The sequence below is a fragment of the Cydia pomonella genome, chromosome 2 (genome assembly GCF_033807575.1).
Source record: "Cydia pomonella isolate Wapato2018A chromosome 2, ilCydPomo1, whole genome shotgun sequence".
Taxonomy (NCBI): Eukaryota; Metazoa; Arthropoda; class Insecta; order Lepidoptera; family Tortricidae; genus Cydia; species Cydia pomonella.
Window position 1 is genome coordinate 18,800,782 of NC_084704.1, and position 9,405 is coordinate 18,810,186.

At 34.4% G+C, this 9,405-nt stretch overlaps 1 protein-coding gene and 1 pseudogene across 1 annotated transcript in view; one reads left to right on the plus strand and one right to left on the minus strand.

The window, feature by feature from the left end:
* The window catches only part of LOC133534561 (protein dachsous), a 334,416-nt gene extending 325,156 nt beyond the window's left edge, over positions 1–9,260 (minus strand). The window contains exon 1 of the mRNA XM_061873723.1: positions 8,389–9,260. The gene's annotated coding sequence lies outside the window, so the exon portion shown is untranslated. The remainder of the gene's footprint in view (positions 1–8,388) is intronic.
* On the plus strand, positions 2,313–4,769 carry LOC133534568 (zinc finger protein 214-like; annotated as a pseudogene).
* Positions 9,261–9,405: the final 145 nt, after the last annotated feature.

The window sequence follows — 9,405 nt, forward strand, 5'->3', positions numbered from 1 at the left end:
GAGGCAGAGAGAAGTTATCGTCATTCGATGACAAATGAAAATTTCGAGATATATATACAAGTTGCTCGTGAGACTAAAAAATTACTGCGCAAAAAAAAGTTCGAAGGCTGGAGACGATTTTGTTCATCTCTTAGTCCTAACGTGAAACCATCCATAGTATGGAATAATATTAAAAGATTCAGACATGCTTTCAATGAGCCATCTAGACAGACACTTCCTCCTAACCTTGCTAATCAGTTCATGGACAAATTAGCACCAGCATCAGTCCCCGAAGAACATGTTTTCCACCCCGCTGCCTTTTCATTTGACTCTTCCTATTATACTGTATTTAATGGGCCTTTTAAAATAGAAGAGTTAAAAGGTATACTAAGTAGTTTAAGAGATACTTCACCTGGGGATGATGGAGTCCCATATTCCTTTTTAGCAAATGCTAGTGATGGTATTCTCTCTTATTATCTGAATATAATAAATTTTGTCATCCAATCTGGTACAGTCCCGGATTCTTGGAGATCTCAAATAGTTATTCCTATATTAAAACCCAACAAACAAGCAACAGATGTTTCTTCTTATCGTCCAATTGCCCTTTCTTCAGTATTTGTTAAAGTAGCAGAACATTTGATTAAAAACAGATTAGAATATTTTGTAGAAAAAAACCAATTACTTTCTCATAGTCAGTTTGGATTCCGAAAAGGTAGATCTACCTATGATAGTTTGGGTATATTAGTTGCAGAAATTAGATTAGCATTTTCTAGAAATGAGTCTGTAGTAGCTGCTTTTCTTGATATAAGTGCCGCTTATGATAATGTTTTAGTCTCAGTATTACAAGCAAAACTTCATAGATTAGCTGTACCAATAATGTTAAGCAATTTTATAATAAATCTTTTATCAGAAAGGTCCATTAGCCTTCTTATAGATGACAACAATAGGATTTCCCGTTTAGTTTGGACAGGTCTTCCACAAGGTTCCGTATTAAGTCCATTGCTATATAATATCTACACATCCGATTTAGAGTCATCCTTAAATGGCACTGTCAGAATTTTGCAATATGCTGATGATTTATTATTATATTCACCAAACCTTTCTATTGAACAGGCCAGTAGATCCATTACTTGTTCTTTGGGTTTATTGAAGTTATGGTTAGATTCAAATGGTCTGGAACTCTCAGTTCCTAAAAGTGTTGTAGTTTTGTTTACTAGAAAACTGTTTCCTCCTCCAATCAATGTGCAATTTAATAACTGCTCCATTCCCATTAAAGATAAAACCAAGTTCCTAGGTGTTATTTTAGATAATAAATTAACAGGTCTTCCACATTGTGATTACATAGTTTCTAAATGTGAAAAAAATATTAATATCCTTAGATGCGTTTCAGGAGTTTGGTGGGGTTCACATCCTCTTTGCATAAAATTAATGTATAATGCCTTGATAAGAAGTATTCTAGATTATGGAACATTTTTGTTAGAGCCAGGATTTGTAGCAGGCTTCCAAAAATTAGATCGTATTCAATCAAAAGCCCTGAGAATGATATGCGGTGCCATGAATTCAAGCCCTATCAATGCTATGCAAGTTGAGTGTGCTGAGCCTCCACTCCATTTACGACGCCAATATCTTTGTGATAGGTTTATTTTCCGCTGCTCCCAATTTTCTAATCATCAACTCTGGGTTATCTTGTCTAACCTCCTGCTTCAAATAACTACTTCTCTAACTACTGGAAGCACAAGAGTCCTCCATGTTTGATTAAAAGTTTTCAAAAACTGAAATCTATTTCAGCTCCCACTGTTAGCTCTTCAACACTTCCCATTTTCCAGTATGAATATGAATCTGTAATACTTGATCCTCCAGTTCTCCTTAATATCGGCATTTCTAAGAATGATGTTGAACAAAATCAACAATTCCTGGGATTCATTGGAACAGATGGCCTAGCTGCTGATCATATATACACAGATGCTTCTAAGATGTCTGACAATGGGTGTGTTGGCATTGGTGTACTTCACACCCAGTCTAATATTTATCAAAAAATAAAGTTGCCTCCAGAATCCTCTGTGTACAGTGGCGAGTGCTTTGGAATTCTGAAAGCAATAGAATTCATCATTATAATGCATCTTAAAAAAACTATTATTTTCTCAGATTCTCTAAGTTCACTTCAGGCAATAGCTAAATTTCCTTTCAAATCTAAATCTAATAACCCAATTATTTATCAAATCCGTAGCCAACTGTTAAAATGTCGTCTTAAAGGGTATTCGGTTTCCATTGCCTGGATCCCTGGACACAGAGGTATTAAAGGCAATGAAAGGGTGGATGACTTAGCTCGAGATGCCATTAGTTCTGGGGACATGTTTCCGTTTAGGAATGTTGCTGAAGACCTGTTGGCACTGCCTAAATTATATCTAAGAATGGAATGGACAAAATTATGGGCATCTGGTGCGGGTGCCGCTGCGTTACATTATCGTAGCATACAAACAACAATTCCTGCCAAACCTTGGTTTGCTAAAATCTCTTTGCCAAAGCCTGCAACTAGTATGTTGATTCGTATGAGATTGGGCCACGTATGTACACCGGAACACCTGAAACTACAAAATCGTGTGGCCAGTTCTGCATGTATTTGTGGAACTGATCCCGCTGATCTTAATCATATCTTTTTTTCTGGTAATTGTAACCTATATGACCGTTCTATATTATTAAGACAGCTGTCAGATTTAAAAGTTCCGTTTCCCACATCTATTACAACACTCCTGTATATTAATGATTCATCTCCATATATATTTAAATCATTGTATTCATTTATTTCACGTCACAACATTAAACTTTAAATTATTTGAATTAACCTTTTCCTGATCCTTTTCCAAAATTCCGTCCTACCCGTTTTAATGTAATCCTTAATTCCGTTTCCCCGTTTTACTCGTCTGGCTGAATGCGCCAGGAGCGCGAAGCCATTAAAAAAAAAAAAAAAAAAAAAACATTGAGTATGAGTTGTTGGGAGTTCCGATATTACAATTAAATACATAAATAAATAGTATTAAATATCTAAATCGAGCTATATTATAAGATAATAAGCACCTATCGAAATGAGCTATAAAGATAACTGTCGTACCTGTTTAGCCAGCGGCAAGGAAATGCGGTATATCCATACAATAATTACCATTGGTGGTGAAGAAGTGAGGGTGTCTGATATATTAGCGAACTTTTACAATTATAAGGTATGACATAAACTTATTTCATTTTCTATTAAATACGTTATATTATGGTATTTGTGAATTGCAGTAACTCGAATACAACGCCTCGCTTCGCGCTTGTGTTTGCCCGATAATAACATACAAAAATCTATCTTCTCTCATAAAATGTATGTTTGTAGGTCTCTTACGGTGAGGAGTATCTAGTAAATATCTGCATGAACTGTATTTATCATCTTACCATGACATATTCCTTTAAAAACCTAATAGAATCAAGTGCTAAAACTTTATCAGAAAATTCAAACATTGTTGAGAATGATGACATTGACTACAGTTACGGATCGGAAGAAGAAGTGAAAACATATCAAATGAGAAGATATGAAAGACGAAAACATCAAACTATAGAAAACACAGCAGTTAGTGAAATTAAACTAATGTTTTGTGTTGAATGTAAAGCAGAATTTCATACAACAAAAGAATTAAGTGCACACTGTACTAATAATCACCCTCTGAAATCCTCCACAGGACGTGATTGTGATTATTGCCATGAGAAATTTGAAGATTTTCGTTCCCTTGTGTTACATCGAAAACTTCATATAAAACCATATCTTTGTGAAAACTGCTGGGAAGGGTTTTTCTCTGAAAATGAATTAAATGCCCATTCTTGTCAACCCAATGGACATCATAAAGAAAAAAATAGCTCTGACAGAATGCTACGGCAGTGTGATCAGTGTGGAAAATCATATCCACCAGGATATATAAAAATTCATATGTTGACACACAGCAATGATCGTCCATACAGCTGTAAATTCTGTCCAAAGAAATTCAAAGTACCTGGAGGCCTTCATTCACATGTTCTATGGAATCATAAGAGAACTAGAAATCACAAATGTGAAGTGTGCAATGCAACTTTCATTTCTTCTAGTTCTCGTAGTTCCCATATACGTAAAAATCACCTCAAGGAAAAAAAATATGGATGTGAAAGTTGTGGAAAGAGATTTTTTTCTAAATCTGAGTTACAGAGGCATTCTCTAACTCATACAGGAGTGAAAAACTTTCATTGTCATCTGTGTGACAAGTCATACCAAACACGGTATGGGTTGAATGTCCATTTGAAGTCACACTCAAATGTCTATGAATGTGCTTAATGTGTAAATTGTGATAAAGATGCTATTAAAGTTTACTAAAATAACAGTACAAAGACAGTGTATAATAATGATCACTCAATCCTGTATGTAATATCATCCTCCAAAGATTTAATCCTATATTTATGTAATAGGTGGGATTTGTGGTACAGTACAATAAGGTCCGACCAAGAACGCTTTTTTTGTCTCAGCCGAGACTGAGATTCAATGGGATTCTCGGCCGAGATTGAGACCGAGAATTCATAAAATAGAAAAATGTTTTTATAATCGAAATTTATCAGAAAGAAGTTATCATAATCAATTCGTAGCGATATTATAATAGTATTTTTAGGGCTCCGAAACCAAAATAACAAAAATGGAACCCTTATAGTTTCATGTCCTTATGTCTGTCGGTCTGTGTGTATATCACAGCTATTTTACTCAAAAACTATACGATATATTTTAAAACCAAATTTGGAACATAGGTGTAGATGTATTATGTTATGTAAGTCGCTAAAGTTTCGAAAAAACTTGTAAAATATATTTTCAAATATCCATATAAATGTAAGTAATATTTAAAAAAAAAAACGTGTCTCATCATGAGCAGTGATCGGTTTTTTGGATTCGACATGGGGTGAACGACCTCAATCATTATGTTAGTATGGATATGCCCCGGGAATCCGGGCTTTATGTTGTTAGAAAAGGCAATAAATACAATGTGTTTATTTTATTACACTTTAAAACATCTAAGTAGCTGATAGACGAGTACTTACTCACCGTTCTTTTGTCTAAATCGAACAAATGAGCACAAGTGTTTACACTGACAGCTCATTTGCTGCCTCCAAAGCGGCACATTTTGTACCGTTTGGATAAAAGTTCGGCGAGTAAGTACGCGTGTCGATCAGCTAATATATGGTTACTACGGGTTAATTGTTTGAATAAATGAATTCGTTATCAAAAAGTCAATTACACTTCTTTCAACTGAGAGGTAGTTTGAGAAAAACAATGTCCACAATGTCAAATGGTTTTATTGCTCACCAAAAATAATTAGAACTGAAATCCAGAGAAAATAATGAAATGTCAATGTCAAGATTTTGAAGTATTTTTTCCATCATGACAGATATATAAGCTAATACTTTGTGGAGGTTTTAATATATTTTGCTTTAAATAAAATGTTGAGATTAGGAAAAGAATAAAAGTTTTTGTCTCAACTGGTTGCCATGTAAGAGTAAAAAATTCCTTAGAGATAATTTAAATTGTTTTATTTTTGAACGGTTTGTTCGGTATCGCGGGAAACTGTCGTATCTATATTAACTTTTCTACTTGATATCCCGCGAGGGAGAATCCAAATAACCGATCACTGATCATGAGGTAGGTTTTTAAAAATACATAAAGGTTGCTAAAAACGTTTTTTTGATTAAGTAAATACTTTAGGACATAATCGCTCCAAAAAAAATAGTGTGATCCCCTCTTAACTTTTGAACCGGGAGAGCAAAACCATTTACTTATAAATATCTAAATAATAAAGCTTAATAAGCAAATATTTTCAGGAAAATTATTTTTAATATGGTCGGTTAAGCCATTTAAGAGTTATTAAGAAAACTGGTGTTCTTATTAAAACGATAAGTGCCACTAACATACGCTCTTTTGCTTGTACGGCTTTTTTTGTATTGTATGAAGGTACGGAGGTGCCCTATTGATTTTCCGACAAAACGCCGATTTTCGATTCGCCGACAACGATTCGCAGACGGGCAGGGACCGTGCGCGTTGGAGGGTCTGCCATCTTGTGGCCTGAATCGGAACCGTAAACATGTACATGTACACGTACACGGGTAAGTAATAGAACGTATACAAACCTATAATATATCACTCTGAATGTATAAATTCAATTTGTATAATTTTGATCGGAATAACATTCAATTGCAATAACATGCAATATGTATAACAACGAATTCTATAATTGTAAATTGTATAATAAACACTACATATATCATTGTTTACGATAACATTAGAAAGGTATAACGTTGAAATAATATAACATACAAAACAAATATCATCCATTAAAAATAACAACTGCATGTATTTTTGCAAAATATAATGTACTTTTCATTGCATAATCGATTGTTTTTTTTTTCTCACTACCGAAATTACATTATTTAAATATATTTTTGTGTGTTAGTTAATGAACAGATACAGTTTTTAAATTATTATGAAATGAGCAATGTATTTGAAACATCTATACTATGCGAATTTATATTTCAACGTAGTTTGCTCCGTATTTATCTATTACAGATTGCAGCTTTTTTCTGTGGTAATTCTGGTGCTAATTTCTTTATCTAGAGGGTCACAGTTCTAACCTAACCTAACCCACTTTTCTGTTAACAGTTTCTTTTTCCGAAGCCTCAGAGTTCTAACCTAACTTGCTACCTATTCTGGAAACAATTTATTTATCTAGGGGGTCACAGTTCTAACCTAACCTAACCCACTTTTAGCAGTTTTTTTTTCTAGTAGTGTGTTCTATGAGGTTTGAAATTCTAGGTCATCCTACTAATTTTACTACTTAATTATATAAGATGTTATTTATATTTTAATATGTATATATTATGACAGTTATATGAAATGAGCTTAACTTATATGTATATTATACCAAACAGCCATATGTATGTCGTATGTTATATTATTTTTATGTTATACTAATTGAAAGTATACGTTTACTTTATTATACATAAGATTAGTATACATTTTTAACGTTTGTAAACTGAAATTATTCCAAAAGTGCGTATATATTATAGGACGCACCCCATGTACACGTCACGTGTTTTCTTGTACAGTCAGCGTCAAATACTTCGTAGCAGTTAAAGTAGCTGACTGTACATAGTAGGTTCTGCGATCTTGTGGGCTACATCGGAACAAAGAACATCACATTTACGCCTCGCGCCAAAAATCTGACGGCTGCTGTGCTGCCTCCTACAGTTCATGCACGCTCCCTATTGGCAGAATGTCATTACGCATAATAGTCGTTTGCACGAGTAGTCAATTCGCAGAACATTGATACGCATATTTATGTTTCGTAGAATAATCATTTAGTAATTCGTAATTCTCACAATTACCCGAGAAACTATTGGTCGAAACACAATAGGTCGAATAATCATTTGGCATTAATATTGATTAGCAAAACTTACCTCTTATTAATGGCTAGACTAGGACATGATTAAACTAAACAACAACTTTTAGTTCGAGTCGAATAAATATGGTTTTGATACATTTAATTATATACTTATGTTCACTAGCACAAATGACCATAAAATCTTAGGGCTCTCGGATCGGCTCTAACGATTTCGATGAAATTTGCTATATGGGGGTTTTCGGGGGGCGAAAAATTGATTTAGCTAGGTCGTATCTCTGGGAAAACACGCATTTTTGAGTTTTATACATTTTCCGAGCAAGGCTCGGTCTCCCAGATATTAAACACCTATATTGCATAGGTACGATGGCCCACACTGTTAACTGTCCATCGGTGGACCTTATTACAAAAATCATAAGGTCAACCGGTGGACAGTTAAGAGTGTTGCTGTTTGTACAACACCTATGCTTTTGTTCATATTTAAGTAAAAAAATGATGGATTTAAGTATATGCTTAACGCCTTTTTTTTTTTTCATCCTTATTGAAGTCGGTTTCCTTTTTTTTGTAAAAAAAATATATATATCGAAAATAACGATGTATAAGATGTGAAACGTTAATCGACCAAAGATTCCTTAAACGAAAAGATTACTCTGCCAAATGAAAATCGTCCAATAATAGTTCTGCTAATTTACACAGAAGCGAACTGAACTGTATGGGAACCAAGAGTCTGCGTAACGTTAGTCGACTAAAAGTTACATCTACAAATGAATCACTCTGCGAATTAATTTTCGGAGAATCATTAGGTACCCAGGTACGGAACCTTCCATTGTGCGTGATCCGACACGTACTTGGCCGGTTTTTTCAGTATGGATGTACACAAAAAGAGGTACAATAACGTCAATAACAATAATCCAAATAAAGTGTTTTATATTGTAACCCAAAATATCCGCCATAGGTGTCGTTTTGTACTTACCTACTGGCTTTGTTTTTTCCCGTTAATACAAATATATTTACTATCAAAATATCGAGTGTCATCTTCCACTCACAACAAGTTAATCTAAGTTACATCCCGATAACAATATACACTCATTTATTCATCCATCAATAACAACCACAAAACGAAAAGACCCAAATAAACAAGTCATTACTTGCACCCGCGCCGATCCGATCCTAACACTTAGTATTTGATAAGTAATTGGCTTAAAATGTGGGTACGAAACCAATCAAAATCAAAGAAAACGTCACACCAACCGGGCGATGCAACCAACGGGAGGCTTAGACCCCGGCGCTCGTGCGCGAAAAATTCAAATTCACCAATGATAATTCATTGCCTAGAACCGAGACCGAGATTTCGGCTCGATTTTCGGCCGAGAATGCCGAGACCGAGATCTCGGTCGGACCTTACAGTACAACCATAGACTAATAATAAGCTGCATAAAGAGGGGCAAAATATTATTTAATACTCTGTCAAGCCATTTCCGTAAAAAAAAAGCAGCAAATTTCAAAAATGTAGGCACTAAATGTTATTCTCCAATAGAACATTTTAATTTTGCGCTTTTTTTCTACTGACAATGTTGTCTGACAGACTATAGCTGCAAATATGACATTGACTGCGTTAATATTGTTTTATTTATGGGGACAGCCATACTTTTTACAAATGTTTTAAGCATAGAGTGCTCACTCGATACATCCGTTTTTTACCAAAACGCTTATTGTTTCGGCGTCGAGCATTAGACTTTTCATTCGTTGCGACATCTATTGACAAGTAGTAGTACTGATAAATCCGCTACTTGACGCTAGATGTTGACTACGAAAATAATATTAATAAGCGTTTTGGTAAGAAAACCGATGTATGGAGTGAGCACTCTATTCTTACTTTTTTCGCTATAGTGATGTATAATGTGTACTGTACATAACATTTTCTATATTATACTACAAGTGATCAAGCTTAGTTCATGTTATTTTAAAACTCCAAAGAATAAATAAAACA